This window comes from Rhinopithecus roxellana, chromosome 4 (assembly GCF_007565055.1).
Source record: "Rhinopithecus roxellana isolate Shanxi Qingling chromosome 4, ASM756505v1, whole genome shotgun sequence".
NCBI lineage: Eukaryota > Metazoa > Chordata > Mammalia > Primates > Cercopithecidae > Rhinopithecus > Rhinopithecus roxellana.
This window is the reverse complement of record NC_044552.1, coordinates 159547565-159572343: the sequence shown is the minus strand read 5'-3', so window position 1 is coordinate 159572343 and position 24779 is coordinate 159547565. Positions and strand designations below refer to the sequence as shown.

At 40.0% G+C, this 24779-nt stretch overlaps 1 protein-coding gene and 1 long non-coding RNA gene across 4 annotated transcripts in view; one reads left to right on the top strand and one right to left on the bottom strand.

Annotated features, from left to right (window-relative positions):
• LOC104659761 overlaps nucleotides 1-13939 on the bottom strand; it is a 71117-nt gene extending 57178 nt beyond the window's left edge. Inside the window, exons 1-2 of the long non-coding RNA XR_747630.1 lie at nucleotides 13897-13939; nucleotides 13620-13756 (exon numbers count right to left, since the gene is read on the bottom strand). This is a non-coding gene — a long non-coding RNA (uncharacterized LOC104659761). The remainder of the gene's footprint in view (nucleotides 1-13619; nucleotides 13757-13896) is intronic.
• LAMA4 (laminin subunit alpha 4) overlaps nucleotides 1-24779 on the top strand; it is a 150400-nt gene that overhangs the window by 4155 nt on the left and 121466 nt on the right. The window lies entirely within an intron of this gene.

The window sequence follows — 24779 nt, the reverse complement described above, 5'->3', positions numbered from 1 at the left end:
GAATAAGGGATACAACTGACAACGTTGAGTAAATGCCCCTCAGAGGGGAAAAGAGGAATTTCTCTCCTAGAAACCTCAGCTTTGCTATTGTCATTATTGTTGTGTTAACTTCACTCCAAGAAGATCAGTGCCCGTGAATGCACCCTACACCAGAAAAACTGACTTGCTAAAGAGAAACTCTATAAGCAGACTAACTCTGAGGGACTTTCCCTTTTGACTCTTTTCCTTGTTGATGCATGACCCCATGTCCCAAAGCATTGTTAGGCTCCTGCCGTTAAAAGATTGCAGAATGTTTAATAAAAATATTTTAGATCTCTTTAACCATCTGCTTTCTTTTTTCTTATCTTGGTCACTTGCTTTGAAAAAGGTCCCATGGGATCACACCAAGACCTCCAGTTGCTAGCCTGGGTTATCACTCTCTACTGATGTTCTAACAATTCAATTAGGTTATCTGAACCCCTTACACGCAGTCATTATTTCATTCATTTATTCACCCAACAAGCTGGTTTGGAGCCTTACCTCAAACGGAGCAATAAAATAGGCACAAGAAGGAATAGAAAGAAGTGTAGTCTCATCTTTGCCCTCAGGGGTGAGCAATTGAAGAGACAAAAAAAAAAAAAAAAAAAAAAATACGTGGCCATTATATAAAGAACAATGTACTAACATTCTATAAGAGTGGCTACAAGGTAAGTGCCATGCAAGGTAATGTGAAAAAAGTATTATTCCTGAGCTAGACCAGTAGGGCCCAAAACTTACTTGCCAAACACCAAAATAGGCTTCCAAAACCTTATTTTAGAAGAACTGCAATATAGCGGTGGTGGTAATAGCTAGAATAGCATGGCTCACAGCTGACACTCGTTGACTACTTAACACATGCCAGATACGAATCTAAACACTTCCCATGAGTAATTTCCAGTAACTTTCATGACAAGTCAATGTGACTGGTATCGTTATTATCTCATTTGATACACATAGAAACCGAGGCACAGAGCATTTGCCCAGGCCCCTACTTGTAAGTGGCACAACTAGGAAGGAGTTTATAAAAGCAGTTGAACTGTGCAAAAGTAGCTAAGAAGAGGTGATTAGATAAATAGAAGTATATATAGGAATACTTCTAGTCAAAATTTTGGGAATTCATTTTTTTTTTTTTTTTTTGAGACAGCATCTTGCTCTATTGACAGGCTGGAGTGTAGTGGCTTGATCTCAGCTCACTGCAACCCCTGCCTCCTGGGTTCAAGCAATTCCCCTGCCTCAGCCTCCCAAGTAGCTGGGATTACAGGTACGTGCCACCATGCCCGACTAATTTTTTGTATTTTGGTAGAGACATGGTTGGCCAAGATAGTCTCTATCTCATGACCTTGTGATCCACCCACCTGGGCCTCCCAAAGTGCTGGGATTACAGGTGTGAGCCACCGCGCCCAGCTGGGAATTTCTTAAAATAAAGAAATATAAAATGCAATTTAAAGACCATTTTTGTAGTGCTTGTTGGATGAGTAGCATAAGTTACAAAAAGTTGAGGTAACTTCGCTTCCCCATCTAGTCTAATAACCGCATTTTAGAACTACTCATGTAAGAAAGAAAAAAACTAACACTTGTTGACTTGTACTATATCCCATCAACCTACATGAATTATCTTATTTAATACTAAATAGTGAAAATTATACCCATTTTACAGATGAGTTCATTGACATTTAAAAGTGGTGAGTACCTTAACCAAATTTTCAAATTCCTTTCTCTGCTTTCTGTATACCAAGGAGTCTCCCTGATAGAGCACTTTTTTTTTCAACTATAGAGTCTTCTTATCTTATTTTCTCTTTATAATGATATTCTAGTGTGTGTCCTCCACATGATGCTACAGTCTATCTTAAAAGCTCTTGATTTAGATTAATAAGTAGGAAACTCATAATAGTATTACCTAAGGAATACCTAGTCTATCTTATAGAATTTATTATAAAATTGCTAAAAAATAAAGAATTTCATTCCCTAGTGTTCCAGAGTTCTTTGATTTAACCAGAGAAAGTTTTTTCTTTTAATGTGATAAAATAAATATAACAGAAACTTTGTCATTTGATTTTTTTTTTTTTTTGAAACGGAGTTTCGCTCTGTCACCCAGGCTGGAGTGCAGTGGTGCTATCTTGGTTCACTGCAACCTCTGCCTCCTGGGTTCAAACAATTCTCCTGCCTCAGTCTCCCAAGTAGCTGGGACTACAGGTGTGTGCCACGATACCTGGCTACTTTTTTGTATTTTTAGTAGAGATGGGGTTTCACTGTATTAGCCAGGATGGTCTCAATCTCCTGACCTTGCGATCCGCCTGCCTCGGTCTCCCAAAGTGCTGGGATTACAGGCATGAGCCACTGCACCCGGCCATTTGAACTATTTTTAAGGGCACAGTTCAGTGGCATTGACTATATTCACGTTGTTATAAAACCATCACCATGGTTCTCCAGAACTTTTTCGTTTTCCCAAACTGAAACCCATTAAATGATAACTTCCGATTAACTCCTTCCCCCAGCGCCTGGCAACCACCATTCTACTTTGTCTGTATGAATTTAACTACACTAAGTACCCCATATACATAATCATGCAATACTTATCCTTTTGTGCCTGGCTTATTGCATTTAGCATAATGTCTTTGAGGCTCACCCATGTTGTAGCATGTGTCATGTAGAATGCTTTTGAAAAGCATTCCTTTTCAAAACTGAATAATACTCTGTTTATATGTACACTATGTTTTGTCCATTCATTTGCTGATGGACATTTGGGTTATTTCTACCTTTTGGCTACTGTGAGTAATACTGCTACGAACATTGCTGTGCAAGCCTCTGTTTGAGTTCTTGCTTTCAGGTTTTTGGGGGTGTATACCTAGAAGTGGAATTGCTGGATCATATGGTACAGAGGAAGTTTTAAGCCTCGGAGTCTTACAGGGTCCAGGTGAAAAAGAATTGAGTGTATCTAGCTCAGTAAAGAAACGCATCCTGTGAGTGGTGGGACTCAGTAACAGGAGATGGAAGGATCCCTCTTCCAGAGTGGCAGCCACCTTTCAGCATTGCCAGGTCTTCTGGTTTTATTTTGTCTTTTTCAAAAGAAGACAGAATTTGGATTCATAAGTGAAATTGCTGACTCAAACATTTTTTAATGCCCTGTAGGTTGAGTACATCTGAGGGCCAGATTCAGCCCAAGGATAATTTATTTGCAGCCTCTGTTTTGCAATATTTTGAAATTCACCTTTCATTACAGGCAGAATATGGGCTTACAACCAGACAGATGTGCTGTGAATCCAGCTCCACAACTTTCTAGCTGTTTGACTTTGGGCAAATTGGATCACCTTTTAGATACTCAGTTCCTTTAATTGCAAAATAAATAGAAATACACTTGCCTTGCAAAATTCTTGTGAAATTTAGATGAAATAATATATGTAAGCTGCCTAACACAAAGTTAGCTCTCATTTCTCTCAGTCTGTCCCTCCTTCCTTTCCCTAATTTTTCCACTCTCTGCCTCTATCTTCAGGTAAAGCTTTATACTATCTTGTTAAAAGTATTTTGTTATCAAACTCTTTACTTATTGCATAAATTCGAGTACTTTTAACTCTTGCTTAAAATTTGCTGATCATCCAACATTGGAGAAGAAGGCTGTCATTTAGTTTTTATAATCATTGTGCCTTTCATGGTTCTTTAAACAGCCTTTCCCCAGCAATAGGAGGATCTGAGCAGTTAAGAGAAAAGAATGCTAAATCCCTAGAAAAGCTAAAGAAAAAAGCCAACAGCGACTGGGCACGGTGGCTCACGCCTGTAATCCCAACACTTTGGGAGTCCAGGACGGGTGGATCACGAAGTCAGGAGTTCAAGACCAGCCTGGCTGAGATGGTGAGACCTCTGTCTCCACTAAAAATACAAAAAAATTAGCTGTGCATAGCAGTGGGCGCCTGTAATCCCAGCTACTCGGAAGGCTGAGGCAGAGATGTGCTTGAACTAGGGAGGCGGAGGTTGCAGTGAGCAGAGATCATGCCACTGCACTCCAGCCTGCCTGATAGTGCGAAACTCCATCTCAAAAAAAAAAAAAAGAAAAGAAAAGCAGCTTTGATATGACAAGGACAATACCTTTTTTCCCCTCATAATTAAATTATTAATTCTGACTTGTCACAGTTTCTTGATTTAAAATACCAAAAACATGCCCCTACTTTAGGGTTTTTTCTGGCTTGTAGTAACCATATGAATATAATGATGGTCAGACATAATTTTGAGAACTTTGATTGGTTAAAAGCCATTAAAACCAGATTGCTAGTATATGCTTTGAATCCAAACCTTAGCTCAGTAAAGAAACGCATCCTGTGAGTGGTGGGACTCAGTAACAGGAGATGGAAGGATCCCTCTTCCAGAGTGGCAGTCACCTTAGCATTTCCAAACAATCATATTTTTTTCTAAAATAAGTAAATCTAGTCTATTGATGTCTAGTGACCATATAGAAGAATATTTAAATACCTACTCATATTTGCAAAAGAGCAGCATTCTTTTTTCAACTGTTTTTCTTTTTTGCTCTTGGTGTGGTAAAGTTAAATTCTGGGAAATGGTTTACTAAAGGGAAGTTTAACCACAGATGTTTGTAATTCCAACTTAAGTTTCCCATCAAAGTCTTAATGAAATTCAGCTGCCAGCAGTTCAGCTCTGAATCTGAGTCTTTTTATCATGAGAAACTTGGGGGGAAACAACATTCTGAAGCTGAATGGTAATGGGAAATTTTCCATATTCAGCCCAAATCCTCTCCATAAAGAAAAAAATACTTAAACATATTCTGTTAAAAGCGGGATGAGAGATGGTGAATATAATTTGAGTAATATGCAAAATGACCTTCTTTTCACTCCCAGGACTCTCTTAGTTTTTATGTTGTGTTTTGGTGTAGGCTAGAGATCCGTGTTTACCTAAATGGAATGAAGTATATACACTTTTTACTTCATGAGAACTGATGAGTTAAGAGAAATCCCGTAACATTAACAGCTGCATTAGCACAAGTCTTGTGCAAACTAGACCAGTAATCCAGGCTGTACTCTACAGCTAAAAGGACCCCTGACCATGATGCAGACCTTGCATATTTATATTTATTTTGAAATTATGCCATTTTGGAGTGGCATGATTGCTTCAAAGGAAATCAAGGACTCTAGGGATCGAAAGTACCTTCACTAAAACTTCCCTCACACACACAACTATTACATGGAACCCTGTTGTCTATGTACAAAGTGAAATGCAACATGGCATGCTGAACTAAGCAGCTCTAGAAAGCCAAATGTCAGTCCAAAGAAACACATTAACATAGACACCAGCCAAAGGGAAGAGAAATGTCTAGTAAGCCTCAGCCCCTGGGATGCTAGGACTATAGAACCCTCTAGAATCACGGCACAGAGCCACAGCACAAATTCAGGGTCTGGGGCTGAAAACCCGGGCAAGCCTCTTCTTCCACAGCAGAGGTAGTCCAGGATGCCTTTCAAGCTTCATGGCTATATGTGTGTGTTTCCCTTTGATGAACAGTGATACAATTTGACAAGCTGAAGGTGTTACCTAAGTGTTACCTCTTTTCCTGCTGATCTGTCCTGAGTCCTAGGTGGTTCTGTCAACCCCCAGCTCACAGATGAGGTGCTAAATGCCTGCTATTTGGAGATTAAACAGTCTGAATATCTGGAGATGGACTGCGGTTTCATTGTAGTACATGAATAATTGCCTCATTTTATGTTGTTCCTTTGAAATTGTTGTCTGCCATGGTTAATGCCAATAGACACCCTGAGATTCCATTCATAAGAGACCTGAAGCCTCTCCTGCAGCGCAAAATTCAGCATAAAGGAGACCTGTTTGAATGCAGAGTCAGTGGGTGGTTATTACTGGTTACATAAATCTATCATACCTTGCAGCATGAGCCATGAAATCAAAGGAATCATAGAATGTCAGATTTAGAAAGGAAGTTTAGAGATTCAACTGTCTCATTTGGTAGGTGAGAAACCTAAGCTGAGAAGAGAGGGGAGGTGTGGGTGCTCGACCCCGGACACGATGCCCATTAGCAGTAATACACGTGCCACAGGGTAAACCCCCAAATTGGAGTTCAGCCTGGGAGGCCACGTGGGTTCTTGGCTTCACACAGGGAGGATTTCAAGAGCCAGCCGACAGAGTAAAATGAAAGCAAGTTTATTAAGAAAGTAAAGGAATAAAAGGATGTCTACTCTACGGACAAGCAGTCCTGAGGCCTGCTGGTTGGCTGTGTTTATGGTTATTTCTTGATCATATGCTAGACAAGGGATGGATTATTTATGAGTTTTCCAGGAAAGGGATGGGGAATTCTAAGAACCGTGAGTTTCTCCCCCTTTCAGGCCTTTTGGATAACTTCCAGACGTTTCATGGCATTTGTAAACTGTCATGGCGCTAGTGGGAGTTTCTTTTGGTATGCTAATGTATTATAATTAGCATATAATGAGCAGTGAGAGAGACCAGAGGTGGCTTTTATTGCCATCTTGGTTTTGGCATGGTTTGGCTGGCTTCTTTACTGCATCCTGTTTTATCAGCAGGGTCTTTGTGACCTGTTACCTTGTGAAACCAGTCCTGCTGACCTCCTAGCTCACAAGGAACTGTGTCTTCTGACTTTTTGCCTATGTTCTTTCCGATTGTTTTAATGGACTGAATCATGCTAGCTTTATTTTATTTATTTATTTTTGAGATGGAGCTCTGTTGCCCAGGCTGGAGTGCAGTGGCACGATCTCAGCTCACTGCCACATCCGCCTCCCAGGTTCAAGCGATTCTCCTGCCTCAGTCTCCTGAATAGCTGGGATTACAGGCGCCGGCCACCATGCCCTGCTAATTTTTGTATTTTTAGTAGAGAGAGGGTTTCACCATATTGGCCAGGCTGGTCTCGAACTCCCGACCTCAAGCAATCCACCTGCCTGGACCTCCCAAAGTGCTGAGATTATGGGCATAAGCCACCGTACCCAGCCTCATCCTAGCTTTAGAACTAGTGATTATCACCTGGGCATATCTAGATATCTTGTAAAATATATCTACTTCTAATATATTATTATTCTTTTACTCTTGATTTTTTCTGTTTATCCTTAAGTTGAGTCATCAGTAGGAGATTCCCATGGAGCTGAGTAGAGCTAGACTATGAGTCTGTAACTATTCTGATTCTTGGCTCCATCAATAACAACCAGATCACCCTTGCCAGGTAAAGAAACCTGGTCAGCTCCTCTACCTGCTGGGGCCTCAGTTTCTATCCTAAAAAAAATTAAAAATGATTACTTCTAGCAACAAAATTCTATAATTATTTAAGAAATAGGTTAAAATTTATGCCAATTAAAGGGAACCTGGGTTAAGATACTGAATCACATAGTCATAGCTGTTGCCATAGTTAGAACCCAAGACTTTAAGAGTCCAGAGCCTGAAGGAAACACAGGGTCCTGGCCTATGGAAGGGAGTGGGGAGGGGTGGTTCCTAACAACTCCAAATGTGGGGCTGGGGCTGATCTGCAGCACAGGGTACCAACCCAGCCACAGACATGAGCCTCTCCAAGGTGACACAACAACGAGGCTTCCCAGACAGCCTAAATGTGTCTCCGTGTGGTCAATGAATGTTCATGGGTCTCCCACGCCAGGGTCCAAGGGTGCTGCCCCCTACTCTATCTGGACCCTCCAGAATGACCTTAAACCTATCCCCACTGCAGAGAGACAGCAAAGTAGACAATGGAAGAGATCAGGAACTGGAGACCCACTGAGCAGAGACTCATGTCAACACATAACAGTTCAGTGCCAAATGGCAGAGGGTCCAGAGAGGAGAAGGTGTTTTTACTCAATGAGAAAGGAAGGGAAAGCCAGTGACAGATTATTAATCATTATAAACATCAACATGAAACACTCACATTATATTATACGTAGTACAGCTGTCCACTAAATCTTAATGACAATGTAAAGAATTATCTTGCTTTAGATTGGGCAGAACCTAACATGTGGAAGCGAAAATCAGAATCGTTGGTGTGTGAGGGGATGTGCACTGGTGTCTAAATGCCCTGATTGTTGCTGGCTACGGGGAAGAGGGGTCTAAAACATTGCTGCTGAAAGTGTGGTTCAAAGATGGCAGCATCAGCATCACCTGGGAATGTGTTAGAGATGCAGAATCTCAGGTTCCACCCCAGAATCAGAATCTACATTTTCACCATATCCCCCGGCTGTTCATCTGCACATTAAAATATGAGAAATGCTAGGCTCTCAAATACAGGTGGGCTTGAATTTTGAATGGACTTAGGGGAAATTGCAAATACAGAAAATTTCAAAAATGTTTTGATGTAATTATGGAGGAAGACCCAAAAAACATAAATTATGGCTAAGTCTAGTAAGGGGGTTCACAAGCTCACCCATGCTACCTGAAAATGTGTACTTCAGAATAAAACACAAGCTTCAAAGGAAACTGCTGCTTTGAGGCCTCTAAAGGAAGCTGATAAGGTAAAGTCACTTCCTGAAACCATGGCACACACATACTGGGTGCTCAGAATGTATTTTTTGAGAAAAGACATGAAATGACATGGCAGGTTTTCTTGCTCCCACCTAACTCTTCTCACCACCCATAGCCCAGATACCAAAAGACTGAAGACTCTGTGTCCTTGAAGGAAGTAGAGCAGAGGCAGGGGAAGAATTTACTTGGGGAATCTGCTCAAAAATAGGAGGTTACTCACACTTTTCAGGGAATAGTGGGATTGTGATGTTTTTCTTGGTAACAAGGGAGTCATTCTGATTCAGGATGTCTCTCCAGGGAGTAAGGAGTGCAGTCTGTATCATAGACTAGAAAGATAATGTTAGGAGACAGGGAAGACCTAGTTCCCCAAAATGAAAATTGCCAATTGCTATTCCTCCAGCTGGTCCTTTTCTAGAGGGATTGAAATCTGCAGGAAAGTGCTTTTGAGTCAGGTCTGTGTCTCCTTCTCTATCAGAGCAGACGTCCCCATTCTCCCAGCAGACTCGAGCTATCCTTGATGCAGCATTTTAGCTTTAATTACTAAGCACTTGATTAGCACTTGCTGTGTTGCAAGTACTGTTCTAAGCACTTATGTGTATTATGAATTCATTTATTCCTCATAACAACCCCATGAGGAAGGCATTAATATTAACCCCATTTTACTGATGACGAAAATGAGCCAGATAGCAGTTAAGGAACTTACTGTCATGGCTAGGAAATCTGACCTCAAACTCGTAACCTTCACATTATAATGACCCTGTAACATCTGTTTCTAAGTCTCAGAGTGCCTTAGCAATACCCCAGCTAATAAAGGTTTCCCGTACTACCGCAGTAGTCTTAGCAGTTGACAAGTCTGTAAAGAACATTTAAATTAGTGGTATGTTTAGTCTTTGGCCTTGTTTTTAAGTTATAGAGTAAACTACGTATCATCTCAGTAACAATGGGGAGTCCTTCCCTTAAACATAGGAGGAGTAACAGTTGATGTAATTTCTGAATGTGTATATATATATTCACGTGACTCCAGCTATGCTGAGCATTGGTTTTTCAGTAGATTCCTGAGTCTAGTTTGTGGACCTACAACTTAAAAGATCTTGAAAAGGATATGGAAAGAGCTGACGTGGTAGTAAAAACATGACCTCAGTTCCTAAAAAAAATAAAATAAAAATTGAGCTACGATATGATCTAGCAATTCCACTGCAGGATATATAACCTGAAAAAAAGAAAATCAGTATATAGAAGAGATATCTGCACTCCTATATTTGTCACAGCACTGTTTACAGTAGCAAAGATTTGGAAGCAACTTAAGTGTCCATCAACAGATGAATAGATAAAATGTGGTACATATACACAATGGAGTATTATTCAGCCATAAAAGGAATGAGATCCAGCCATCTGCAAAAACATGGATGAAACTTTATGTTAAGTTAAATAAGCCAGGCACAGAAAGACAGATGTCACGTGTTCTCACTTATTTGAGGGATCTAAAAATCAAATCAATTGAACTCATGGACATAGAGAATAGAAAGATGGTTACCAGAAGCTGCGAAGGGTAGTAGCGGGTTTGTGGAGAGGTGGGAATTGTTAAAGGGCACACAAAAAATAGAAAGAATGAGTAAAACCTACTATTTGATAGCACAATGGGATGACTAGTCAATAATAACTTAATTGTACATTTTAAAATAACTTGATGTAATTGGATTGTTTGTGACTCACAGGATAAATGCTTGAGGGGATGGATAGCCCATTCTCTGTGGTGTGCTTATTTCCCTTTGCATATAGTCAAGTTATTGTTGACTATAGTCATCCCATTGTGCTATCAAATAGTAGATCTTACTCATTCCTTCTGTTTTTTGTGTGCCCATTAACAATTCCCATCTCTCCACCACTGCATACCTGTATCAAAACATCTCACATACCCCAGAAATATACACACCTACTATTTATCCACAACAATTTTTAAAATAATAAAAAGATTAAAAATAAAACAATTAAAAAAAATGATCTCAGGGGAAATGATTAGACAAAGTATGTCAATCAGGAAAACTAACGGAGGTTTAGAAACAGTTAACCTTTTAAAATGTTTCTCTACAAATGACAATAGAAAAAGGAAATTTAGCAACGAAAAGGATTCAAAAGACAGACTTACAAGAAACACAGGCTGCTAACTCCTTTAAGCACTATATAAAACAATTTGTCTGAAATAAGTGAGTTATTCACTCGGCACCCAAGAAATAAGAGTGTAGTGCTCACCATTCAAGGTAGCAGTGATTTGATCTGGAACACACCCAACACCCAGGTAGTCTTCTGCCCTTCTGAACTAAGAGAAGGACTGTAGCAGCAGTCACTTGTGAAGTGCATTGTAACCTGAATGGGGGAATGTGTGAGAATAATGTTACCCCAGATTTTCATGTGCAGGCATCTCTTTACTATTTCTCCTCTCCTCTAGCCTCATGTTTTAAAATGTTTTTCCTTCTGTATTAGTCTGCTGGGGCTGCCATAAAAAAATACTCCAGACTGAGTGGCTTAAACAATAGAAATTTATTTTCTTACAGTTCTGGAGGCTAAAAGTCCAAGATCAAGGTGCTGTCAAGGTTAATTTCAGGTGAGGGCTCTCTTCATGACTTGCAGATGGCCACATTCTCACCGTGTCCCCACATGGCCTTTCTTTTGTGTATATGCAGAGGGAGAAAGGTCTCTGGTATCTCTTCCTCATCTTATAAAGATATAAGTTCTATAAGATTAAGGTGCTCCCCCTACAATATCTTTTTTTTTTTTTTTTTTGAGATGGAGTCTCACTGTCGCCTGGCTGGAGTGCAGTGGCACATGATCTCTGCTTGCTGCAACCTCCACCTCCTGGGCTCAAGCGATCCTCGTGCCTCAGCCTCCCAAGTAGCTGGGACTATAGATGCCTGCCACCACACATTTTTAGTAGAGATGGGGTTTCATCATGTTGGCCAGGCTGATCTTGTACTCCTGACCTCAAGTGATTCACCTGCCTCAGCCTCCCAAAGTGTTGGGATTTACAGGCATGATCCGCCACACCCAGCCCATTTAATCTTTATTGCCTGTATTTTTACCTCTTTATAGGCACTATCTCCAAATACAGTCACTTTAGGGGTGAATTTTGAGGAGACACAATTCAGTTCATCACACCTACCAAGTGAAATGTATTAAGTAGTAACTCATTTCTTAATGAGGCAAAGTAATTTATAATCACAAAGGAAAACTTCTGAGAAAATAAGATAATGAGTGTAGTTGCCCTGTTTTAACTTTAAGCAAAAGCCAAATTTAGCACCTTATTTTAATTGTACGTTTTTAATAAATATGTCACCATTACTATTTATTTATTTATTTTTAGACAGAGTCTTGCTCTGCCACCCAGGATAGAGTGCAGTGGTGTGATCTCGGCTCACTGCAATCTCTGCCTCGCAGGGTTCAAGCGATTCTCTTGCCTCAGCCTCCCAAGTAGCTGGGACTACAGGTGCCCACCACACCTGGCTAATTTTTTAATTTTTAATAGAGATGGGGTTTCACTATGTTGGCCAGGCTGGTCTCGAACTCATGACCTCAAGTGATCTACCCGCCTCGGCCTCCCCAAAGTGCTGGGATTACAGGAGTGAGCCACCGCACCCGGCCAACTTTTAATTCAATATTTTGAAATATGGAAAATAGTATGTCAGGCTCTGTACTGCCACATTGTATTCCTTAGGTGTCCAGGGACACTCCATGATCAGTATCAATATCTTTACTCTCTTTTTTAGCAAAAAGGTGCCCACTACCTCAGCAAGTGCCATGTACCCTACAAAGATGAATAAAACACAGAGATGAAACAAGTACATTGTAATGCAATATAACTAATTTCTTATGTTACGAAAACTCTTGGAGGATTTAGAAGGAACGTTCACTCCTGGTGGAACATTCCCAGGTGACTTCATGGACAAGGTGGCATTTGAGTTGAATCTTTAAGATTGAGGAAAAGAATACAAGCTGAGGGGACAGGATGAGTAAATACAAAGACACGGGTTTCTTCTGCAAAGGGAAGACTCCCAGTTTGTTGGGCTGAACCACAGGGAGCCATCAAAGACTTCAGAGCAGAAGAAAGAGAAACACATTGAGAATCGTGATTTGTCAACATTAATCTGGAAACAGGCTCCTCGCTAGATTGGGCAATAGGCAGCAGAGAGCCTGGAATCGGGGTAACCCATGTCGTGCATTGGTAACCGTCTAGGAGATCCTAAGGAGGCCTGGATTTGGATGCTGGCTGTGGTCTGGAAAGGAGAGAACAGACGCTGGGATCATCGCCAAGGTTCTATCAAGATGGTTTGTCTTATGTTTGAAGAGTAAGGATGAGGGAGAAGTCAAAGGTGCTGCTGATGTTTGTAGAAATGTATTAAATCGTGGGAGAGAAGTCTCTGCAGAGACCTTTTAACATAAAACCTACTAAATCAGTGGCTTTCAGACTGAGGCTCCATGGAAATGCCTGAGGGTACGAGGCCTCCGGAGCAGCAGGAGGTTGCTCCCTACCTCCTTCAATCAGAGCAGCTTCTTTGTTATCTGTTTTATAGATGAATTTCACATGAAATTTTGCTGGTTTTTAAAAAAGGGCTTCTCTGCTCTAAAATATTTGAGAACCACTATGCTGGGGCCTCCCAAGTTGATATTCTAAATCAAGACAAGTCTCCAAAATGTTACTCAAAATCTTATTCAAATTAGTGCCTCCTAGGCAGTTTCCCAGCAGTACACACGCCTACCTCGGGCCAGTACATGTCACTGGTTGCTTTGAGCAGCTGATGCTCAGAGCACCCCTGTAATAGCTCCAAACATGAGCTAGAAATCTTTAAACAATCGGTGCTCTCCTGAGAGATATTTTTGTGCTTCCTGTTCCCTGTCTGATGATATTTTTGGCCCTTTTCAAGGAAATTAGGAAATTCCTCTTTTGTCTCAGTCATTACCTGGGAGTACTGAGGACAACAACAAAGGAGCTTCGGAGAGAGGATAGGATGGTAGTGGGTAGACCAGATAACCACTATCTTTTGATCTTCGTAGGAATGACTAGATGTTCATTCAGTTTTTATTCTTCTAAACCAATTATTCCATTGCAAAGAATGTCATCTTACTCTGAAACGTAAACCACAGTTTCTTACCTGCACCCTGAGCTAAAAGATAACTCTCAAGTCTTACTCTCTCCTTCCTCGATAGAGAATTTCACCCCATTTGTGGTCCAGAAACTGTTTCCAATGATCTCCAAAGGGCAAAAGTACTTCCATGATGAACATTATGTCTATAAAAATCAAGAAAATAAGCATCAAAAACTTCAGTTTTTCATGCGAATGACAAAAGCGTCAACCTAAGCATTTCATTGTGTCATGAAGGCAAACTGCAGCTTGTTTTAATTTGCCTCATATCATATCTCCAGTATACCCGGGGAGAACTGATGTTCTAATGAATTAGGAAAGCTTCTTTTATCTCCTTCTACCTGTAGCTTGAAGACCTCAGCTTTTAAAAAGCTGTTGATATTGAACAACTGTTAAACTGGCAGTTATTCACAACTGTCAAATATTGGAATTTCCAGTAACTACTGACTCAGGTAAAAAATAGTGTTGATACTTATTAAACTTTCATGATTTACAAAGTGTTTTCCTGCATACTTCCACCTTTAATCTTCACAACCATCTTACAAACCAGGCAGGCCGGAGGTTATTCATCTAATTTATGCAAGCATGGAAACGTTAAATGATAAGCCCAAAGTCTCCTAGCACGGAACCTTGTTGAAACAGCAGGAAGTTTCATAGAGTTCTAGACTGTTAGAATGTGAAGAGCCTGGAAATCATCATGCTGCTAATATCATTGAAGAGGAAGAAACCAGTCAGAAGTTGAGTCACTTCCCCAAGTTCCCACACAGGGTTTCTAGAACTGGAACCACAACCAAGTTTACTGGCTCTGGGGTCAGTTGCAGGGACGCCATCACGGGGGTGTTGAGACATTAAGTGAGCTGGATCAGACAAGAATATATCCATGTTTACCTTCATCTTATAACTTATGTAGCCATCTGTGTCGTAGAACTAAGTAATTTAATTACTAAAACGTTGAAAGTTCTCTTCGCCTTTGGTCATTATATTTATGTCAATTTTGAATTGAATTTATAACCAAATCATGCATCCCATTTCTTTCATTTAAAGCATTTTTTTGCCTTGGCCCCATATGGCTATCAACCCCTTAAACCATGCTCTCAGCACCTACACTTAGAAAGTAAGCATTCGAGTCCATTAAGATTTCAGAATTTCCAGCTAGAGTTTTCTGGTGGTCACATAAAAATAAACAAAACATCCTTGATCTTAAAAGGAAGAAAGATCTATTTCAAAAATGAACAATAACACTTTTGTTTGAAAAGCTGAAGAATTATTTTTAAAATTCCTAGACCATATCATGTCTGGTATTCCTCCTGTACACAGTGATCAGTCAGATTTCCACATGACCTTAAGAGACTTCCCTAACATGTACCAAAACAATTGAAATGTGAGAAATTAACGAAGAAAAGGAAATGTTGATAGCACCGAAGTGGTCCACTCTGGCACTTGTACCCTTCCATGACCTTCTCAACTTGCTTTATAACAATTCTGAGTTTCAGCAGCTCCATTTTTATATGTAGAATTTTTCTACTGTTAATGTCACAGGCCAAATCACCTTAGTTTTCTAACAGCAAAAAAACATATAATACCTGTTTCTCAAGAAAATCTGCCAATTCCCAACAGAACTATAGAACTTTATGGTATAATCCAGGGACTTTGCTGTGAACAGCATCTGCTGAGATGTGCCCTGAACCTGATAGAGGACAAGGGAAAAGGGGTATTTCAGAAGTTTGGAGCAGCCCCACGTGGTCTGCGAAATAGGAAGGTTTTGGGGAGGCAGGAGAGTTCTAACCCTGCCCATTCCATGGCCCATTTTCAAAATGACGGGCACTGCCATGCCTCATTCTCACCCTAGTCCTTGATGTCAGGAGGATCCTCAGTATGATGAGAATAACACTGTATTTAAGATGAAGCTGATGTCTATGTAAGGTCAGAGTAATCATCTTTACGAGTATTATCCAAAGATATTTGGATATCCAAAGATCTTTGTAAGGTGCTCAAAACCTCTAGGTTTTTATTAAAGGGCTGGGCCCTTCCTGGTCTCAAACAGTATTTGTGGTTACTTTGGCAGATGAAGCACATTTTTGCCATGCCCTGTGTTTTTGGACATGCAGTGTATCAAAGTATTCAGTGGAAATAAGCATTCTGTTTTTTTATTATTATTATTATTTGCACATTTTTTTTGTCTTCTCTTCCATTCAGGCATGTTGAAAGCTACATGTTGGATCTGTTTTTTAGTTATGACATTAGATCGTCATCTGAGATTATCTAAACTAGTTTGGTTTTCTTTTGATTATAATCTCTTGTTTTTTTAATCTGCTAACCCAAGCTCATGTTTATCTAGAAAATGCACTTTCTCCTCAAAGTCATGAATCAGCATGAATTTCCTTTCAGTTAGTTCAAATCATCTAGAAATTAACAAATTTCAAAAAAGAAAAAATATACTAAAATGTAGTCAAAACTTTATGAGAATACTTTATTTGCTGTATCTTAGCTACTCAGTGACTAGGTTTATGACAGTAGAGTACTGAAAACCAGGTGCACCAGGTTCTTGTTTTCATTCTTGACAGGTTCTAAGTTCGTTAAAGCAGTCTTGCAGTTACTCAGAGAGCCACAAAACCAAGTGTTCCTCTTGTTATCTTGCTTAGCTCACTTTGGGTAAAATACATCAAATAGCAGAATGAAAAATAAAACAAAATATATTTGTTTTTATAGTTGAATGACATTCTCCATATGTATAAGTTATAATTGAAAATTATTACTGCTTCCAAGATTCCTAACTTTCAAGCCACATAAGAGTGACTCATGGGATCCTGGTGGGCACAAAGAATTAACGAGGCTTCCAGATGTGCCTAACACTTATTTCAGGAACTAGGGCAAGCCTCCAATATTATCTACAATCTGTGGAGAGAGAGTGTTGTGTCCATGTGAGTATACTGTAAGCCAGAAGGTTGCTGAAGATGTCACAGAATTTAATTGCTGATATTAAACTAATCCTTCCAAAGAAATTCCCAACAAGTAGAAAAAAGTAAATTCATTGGTGTTTTTATTGAGAGAGATTACCAGGAGTGAAAGATGCCTGCTTGAAGCAATGAAACACAGACAGAATATAAGTTTAACCTCTCTACCTTATGAGGAGTAAACTAAAAACCCCTATACTTTCAGCCTCAGTTTTCCTTCTTTCAGAAAGTCCTCCACACCCCACATCTACCAAAGAACCATTTTTGATTACCGCTCTTCCCCATGTTAAAAGTAATCTCTTGCTCCTCTTAGCTCACTCAGCATTTCTTTGTACCTCTCATGATACTACAATTCTTAGCACTTTCTTCCAAATATTCTAGTAAGTTACAGATACTACTTAAATTTTCCCCATTGAACACCTAAAGGCCAGGAGGGTCCATGATTTATCTTCTGATTCCCCAAATTGCCTGTGTAAGTTCCTTTTAAAATTGGTGCTCAAAAAAATTGTTTATGCATTCCACAATTATTTGTTGAAAACCCATTTTGTGCCAGCCCCTGGGCTGGGCCCTGGATAACCAGTGGTACCTGAAGCAGAGATAAAATGAATAAAGGACCATACCAAATACTGAAAGCCAAAACAGTGCCTACTTTTCTGCTCATGGCATGTGTATGCTCTGATACAATTCTGTTGTGTAGTTCTGAAGAACAAGTCGAGATGGCATTCAGCGTGACATCAATAGTCAACCACGGTGTCCCTGGCTGCTCATTCCAGGAGCTCTGTGCTGCGAGCGAGAATGCCTTTTAAGCCAAAAGCTTTGTCTTTCCCACTGTATATGGAAAAATTGACGATGCACTTCCATGGAGAAGGTCTAGCTAAGAAATGTTTATATTGGAACAAGCCCCATCTCTAAATCTGGGCTTGTTGCTGAATGGTATTTTGTTTCCTTGGATCAGGGAAGGGGTCTGGAAACATCTGTAATGAAAGTATTGTTTTAACATCAGCACAATTTTTTTCCTCAAATGACAGATAACACAATTGCCTTAAATCAAACACTCTCAGCCTTCCCCATTCATTTCCTTTCATAAATGTGTATTATTTTATTGTCATTAAAATGGCAGTGTGAAGACTAGATTTGTTGCACCCCAGACATTGCCATTCCCTTTGCAGTCATTTTGTTTTCACTTTAGTTTATGTTCTTTACCTTCACTTTCAGAAACGTGCTGTAACAGAATAGCTATCTCGATCACAACAGTTATCTGAGGGCAAAATTTCAAAGCTACAAAATGATGGTATATTGTACAGCAATTCTGAAACTATCCTCCAAAATTTTTACTCAAAAGAAATGTATACATTATGCCATTTATAAATGAAAAGTTAAACAAAATACATGTTTACATTAAATAGTATTTCACAAAAATCTAAAAATGAAATCTTAAGGGAGAGAAATTAGGGGAAGAAATCATACAAAATACCCTTATATAACATGAAAATAATGGAAATTCTGTAGCAATTTGGAATACTATTCATGCTTTAAAAAAAATAGAAGTAGCTTATGAATCGTTCGTTATATTGTAGGTAAAATTGTATTCGTGTATATTTACCACTTCTTGCAAAAATCTGTTTAAATAAGCTCCCCAAATTAAGGAGCTGAGTGTTCAGGATGGTAATTCATCTGCCTTGCTTTCTGTAAGCAGTTAGTGCTTGGTGTATTTGTTTATTAATGAGCTATTTGAAAATGACCTTGTTACCAGTGTCCCTGAGCAGACTGCCACTCTGAAATACTTGGATTTTAGCCTAAAAATCCATTCTTCTGAGCCTTTTTAGGTGTTTGACACATAGTAGAGATGTAAAATATTTGCTAGATGGGTTCTACTGCTCACATTTTACAAAGAAGAGCACTTGGGGTAGAATCTCATTATCATTTGTCTCATAAAATTTGACTCATAAAACACATGACAGAGTGGGAGTTCAACACACAATCCTAAGTTTGGAACCAGTTACAAACCCTCTGTGGGATATAGCCTTCCTTAGTGTTGAAGGACGAAGGTGTTGGTTTCATGGCTCAGTCAAAATTGCAGTGATGGTATTTTATTAGTACAATTTATGGGCCACAGTTTTCCTGTTAGGTGGGGCCAGACATATGTCAAGCTGCCACATATTCTGCCTGAGCAGACATCTGCCTCTGATTCATAAGGGAAACACCTGCACACAGGCTGGTGTATATTACACAAAGAGGCATCCCTTTCCAGGGCCCATTGTCAGATCCCTCAAATGGAACAAAGGAGGTGTCAGGGATACAGCTGGATACCACTGGCTTCTGTCAGAAGTTGACTTTGCTAATGAGGGATCTACATTATTTGCCTCATGGCCTATTTCTATCTACACTATATAAAAACTGTTAAAAACTAAAACATCAGTTATAAATTACTATATTTAAATTAAGAGTAATTGTCATATGTCAAGCCAAGTAATAAGAGAGGGCTGATGAGCAGTCTCTGAGGACTATCTGATAGTCTGGACTGTCCATCTGGACTCAGCCACACACACTCGTGGAGCAAACCTGAGTTTGCTTAAGAGAGGTCACTCCACCTTACCCCATCCACCACCTGCATTCTCCCCTCCAAGAAGACTGGGGAGTGGTATTGAGACCTTTTGGTGGCAAAGGCACTTTCCTGAGAAAAAAGGGAGACATACTAATGGGACTCTTGATAAATTCTGATAAACTTGAACACAGTTCACTCTTGATATGAGACTCTTGATAAATCTGATAAACTTGAACACAGTTGACTTTTATCTCAGATATCCCAGGGAAAGGTAGGGATGGGCAGCATAAGTTTGTTTGCAGCCCCAGAAGAGGTGTGAGCTTCAGCAATAACACCACAATTTTCCAGCATCATTTTCTTCATCATCATCCTTGTCAAGAAGTGTGGTTGAGTGAGTAGAGCACTAATGGTGCATCACCTTGCTCTATGTAAACAGCTTTCAATAAGTTCCTTACTTCGCTAGGCCTCAGTTTTCCCAAATTTAAAATTAGGAGTTAGATGCAGTCCTTCCCAGCTCTGGCATTCTGTGTTTCTGTAATGCCAAGACACATTCAATACATATTGATTAAGCATCTGCTCTATGTAGGCACTGAGGATTCAGCAACAAATCAGGCAAATCCAGTTTCTGTGCTCAGGGAGTTAAGTCTTCCAGGGAAGAAAGACAAGGAACCATTAACTTAAACGTTGCTAAACTGTGTGCCCTAAAGAAGAAAAGAATTGCAGCTCACCCAGGAGAACCACTTAAAACAAATAACCCTGGTACAGACAAGTCCAAAAAGAAGAGAAGAAACTAACAGTTATTGAACACTTTCTATGCCTTTATATTGGACATTAAATGCATTAAATATTAGTTGATCCTCACAACCATTCTAGAAGGTAATAAGATGGGCAGCCCCATTTTTTCAGAAAGGGAAACCAAAGCCTAGAGTTAAATAATCTGGGCAAGGTCACCCAGGTAGAGCTGGAACTGAAATACTGATGATCTCAGGCTTTCTGCTGCCTCAGGCTATCTCCAAAGGACATAACTATAGGAAATTACATCCACCGCAAGGAATAGATTGCAGTATGTCATGTCATGCCCATGGCAGATCAATCAGTTAGGTCTAGAAGCTGGGCTATCTTAAATGTGAGCATATTTGCAGGAGAAATTCATTCATTCACTCAACAAGCATTTACTGCACAGCTGCCAGGTGCATGGTGAACAAATGGGGACTGAACACAGATACACATGGACATTTCTTAAAACAGCCAAAAGTAGATTTAGCACATCCTAGCCATTTTGGATGTAAATACTAAAGAAGTAATACCTAAGTGTGCATGTTCCTGGGGAAATAGAAGTAGTTACAGAGCTATTAGAAGCATCAGGAAAAAAAAGGACAAAGAATTTAAAAGAAATTTGTTCCCAACCTATGAACTGCTCTTGATTCTTTCATTTAACATTGAATTCACCACAGTTGTATTGAGAAACCTATCAAAATTGACTAGGTGACATGGATCCCACCTTTGTATACAAACCCTTATCTATTTTGATTCTCTGAAAATATGCTCCATCAATTGAACAGGGGAAAATGTCATTTTGCTCAAGTTGTTATAAATTATGATAGAGGAATTATGATATGTGGAGTGCAATCCATCTTTCTTTAGATAGTGCAATTTCAATCCCCAGATGGATAGAATTCCATTTGTTAGCTCTTTTCAGTCTTCTACTAGCTATTCCAGAAATATGCTTTGTAAGAAGCACTTACGGCCACGCCATTTCCTACCTGTGGCCCCCAAAGAGACCATGCGAAATTTTGTTGTCACCACTAAATGAATGTTTAGAATAATTACAGCTAAAAAGATCTTTCCATTTCAACAAAGAACAATTATCTTGCAAGAGGATGACTTCAAAGAGTTGAACTCAACTTTTTGAAATGGAAAGTTGAGTTCAGGATGTTGGAAGACATAATCGGTGTTGGTATGGTTTTGGCTGTTTCCAGAGACTTGTGCCTGAGAAAGGCTGAGGAGGATTAGGGTTATTTAAAGAGGAGGAGGGGAAAGCAAGGGAGATGGGCTGCTCTCCACCAACAAAGAAAGTGAGAAATGGGGCCATGAGGAAGACATGTTTGAAAGAAGCTAAATATAAGTAATCCTAAACTCTTGGCCTATTTCTAGCTCAGCCTACGAGCCACAGGGATTTCTGGTGTCATATTTAATGATTTTCTAACAAAAGCTGACTGTGCTTTTGTTTTAGGGTTTAAAACCATCTTAATTGGTCAATTAACATTTTTCAATGAGCCTTTGAAATTTGGTAAAGGCAACTTGATTATTTGAAAGAGTCCTTGACCTTGGACTCTCTGAGAAAGACAGTGAATCAGATGTCACTTTGCACATCTGCTGGACCACTGAATAGTCCCCGGATCAAGAGCCCACTGGTCTTTCCTCCCACTGCTTGAGCACCCTGAGAACGAGGGTGTGCTGGTGATTCTTCACCTGTCCCCCCAGATCCAGGATCCGCCTCTACCTCAAGAGACTGATGCCCGGAGGCTACAGCACACAAGCTCCCTTGCATTTCGGGGAAAGTAGTAGGAGAAGGGAAAGTTGGGGCCATTCTGCTCCACTTCCTCTCTGCCTCAGCACTGCTGTTCAGACAGAAGCCATGACCCCCAAGATGGCAGCTCTTGCCAGCAAGCTCCCTCCTCCACAGTCCCAGCTTTCCCTGACTTTGTGTAACAGGCTTTCTTTATCCCCTTGGGCCCTAGAGGGAGCAGATCTTTACCATTTTACTGTTTCTAGCTTTTATGGCCTCTCCATTCCTTGCTCCCTTAACCTGCCCACAGTTCAGTAAACTCTTAATTCTCTTCTTTCCCTTCATGTAAACTCTCTAAGGTGAATTTTGATTATTCCTGCTGGGCCTGACTACATCAGTGAAAGCCCCCTCCTGAAATTCATGGCTTTTTCCCTTTCCTTTTGTCTAGAGGAACCCTTCCCAAAAGCATCTACTACCATCTGCTTTAATTGACAAATTATTTTACCTTCACATAAAGGAAGAGATTATACAAAAAATTTTTAGCAAACTATAAGAACATAATCTAAATTCCGTAGTTCAGCTTCATTTGAATTATTGCACAGTCTTCTCCTGGTTCCCCCATTTCAACTCCAGGCCGGCTGGACAGGGCAACCTTTGGCCTGAGCTTATGGGTTACTCTTGTCATGTTCTGCCAATCTAAGGCCACAGATGGTTAGGGCTCCCATTATTAGCTCTCTTGATCCCTAAGGAAGCAAGACTCTGAGTTTGGGTCATAGATCCTTTCTTAGGACAGAAAACTGGCCTGTAAACCCTCTTACTTAAATTTTAATATTGTAATTTCTCAGTCAACTAGAAAATGGGAGTATTGTGCACTATTTTGAGGATCTTTTACCTCTGCCTTAGCTTAGTAAGGCCCAACTAGAATAAATAAGCACCCTAAAAGTCCATTGAGTTGCACAGGTAGCCTGGGACATGTAGCTTTACTGCTAGAATAAAATAATTAGTGGAAATCAAATTGAGTAGCCACTCAAATATTATAGAAGAACCTAAAGGCTGATGTATGCTTTAACTAAGACAGATATGCGTGAAATGCGCCACACGGGATGAGGCAGCTGCTAGTTGTAAGGTGAAAAACAAAGGAAGGACAAATTAAGTAAGGAATGTTATTTTGCTTATTTTTTAACTGTGTTAATAATAATGATACATAAAGTGAATAACCAGGAAGTTGGGGAAATTATACACAAGCGTCTGAATCTATCGTCAAGACCACATTAGTCACTTCCTAGAGATGATGTTTTAGAGATCTCACCACGTATAGACATGGACATCCTATATCCAGACAACCTAAGTAGGATCTCTTGTTTTCCTTTCTTTTCTTTTCTTTTTTTTCCTCATTTGTTCCTTTTCCTCTTTCCTTCATTCTTTCATGACAACGTGTATGTATGCCCTCCATGGATTTTAAGAAATAACATAGTCAGGCGGGGTACGGTGGCTCACCCCTGTAATCCCAGCACTTTGGGAGGCCGAGGTGGGTGGATCATGAGGTCAGGAGTTCAAGACTAGCCTGGCCAAGATGGTGAAACCCTGTCTCTACTAAAAATACAAAAATTAGCGTGGCGTGGTGGCAGGTGCCTGTAATCCCAGCTACTCGGGAGGCTGAGGCAGACAATTGCTTGAACCCAGGAGACTGAGGTTGCAGTGAGCGGAGATCGCACCACTGCACTCCAGCCTGGGTGACAGAGCAAGACTCCATCCCAGTATAAATAAATAAAAATAAATAAATAAAATAGTCAAAGCCCTGAGACTCCTTCTCAGTCTCATCCCCACTCCTTGACCCTTAACTGACCTGATTTCTCAGATTCCTATTTCTTTCTCATACTTTTCTTTATATATGTGTATCCCTACACAATGTATTACATGGTGTTATTTTGCATTAAAATACAATATAAACATCATGCTATTTCTCCTCTGCAACTGGCTTTTTCCTCAATATTGTATTTAAAAGATTCATTCGTAGTTAGTCTTCACTTGTGAAATCTGCCAAATTGCCCTCCGAAGTGTTGACACAATTTGCCCTCACTTGCCTCATTCTTTACCAATTCAAACCCATTTTTCCGCTAACATATTTTCGGCATTGACTTGCTATTTCTGAATGACTACGATAGGTGATGAGGACACGAAAATGAGTAAGACACTATCCCTGTTCTCAAGGAGCTCACAGTGATTTCAGGGAGGCAAGAGCATAAATGTCATGTTCTGTATGCTCTGATGAGGTCTGTGCAAGGTGCCACGTGAGTGACTGAGTCTGAAAGTCTAGGGGAAGACTTCCCAGGTGAGATGAAGTAGGGAAAGACATCCCAGGCCTCTGTAGCATGTGTAATAGTATATGCAAAGGCAAGGCGAGCAAGAGCATGGTATTTACGAGGGTAGTGGGGTATGTGGTTTCATTAGAGCAAAGGGAGCCAAGGTTGACCCTAAAGAAATAGTTTACGGTTGGATCCTTGTATGTCATACTAAGGAATTTCACGTATTCATGTAGGTAATGAATGAAGAGCCACTGAGAGGTTCGAAGTAGAAAAGTAGTATGATAAGGGTTTTTAATTAATTCTGGTAATGAAGAATGAACTGGAAGGAAGAACTTCTGGTGATGGAGACAGTAGAGTGGAGGGAATTATAATCATCCAAGAGAGAGAGGCACCAAGGTCCTGAACTAGACAGTGGTATTGGGAACAAGCAGGAAGACTCTCCCTGGTAGTGTTTCAGAGGCAGAATATAAAATCGACAAGGCAGCAGCCTGCAAAGGGAGGCAGGAGGTAGGAACAGCCTAGCCCAGGAGGACGCAAGGGCATGCATTATGTGTAGAGAATTTAAAAACAACAATAAAACTTACTAAAACTCAGTCTGCTTTTTATTATCACCATGTGCCAGCAATTCTAAACAATGTCAATGACAAAATTATCCTCCCTGAGCACTCTTTTGTTGTCTAAGATCTAAGCAGTTGCTGTGGTTACTGTTGAGTTTTGATAATATAACAAATATGTAAGCTTCGAATTAACACATTCCAATTTCTTAACCTTTAGTAAACATTGTATTCTATCCAGAAATTAATTTGGAGGACTCCTAGTCCTACAGTCCACTCCAGCACAGGTAGGGGTATCAGT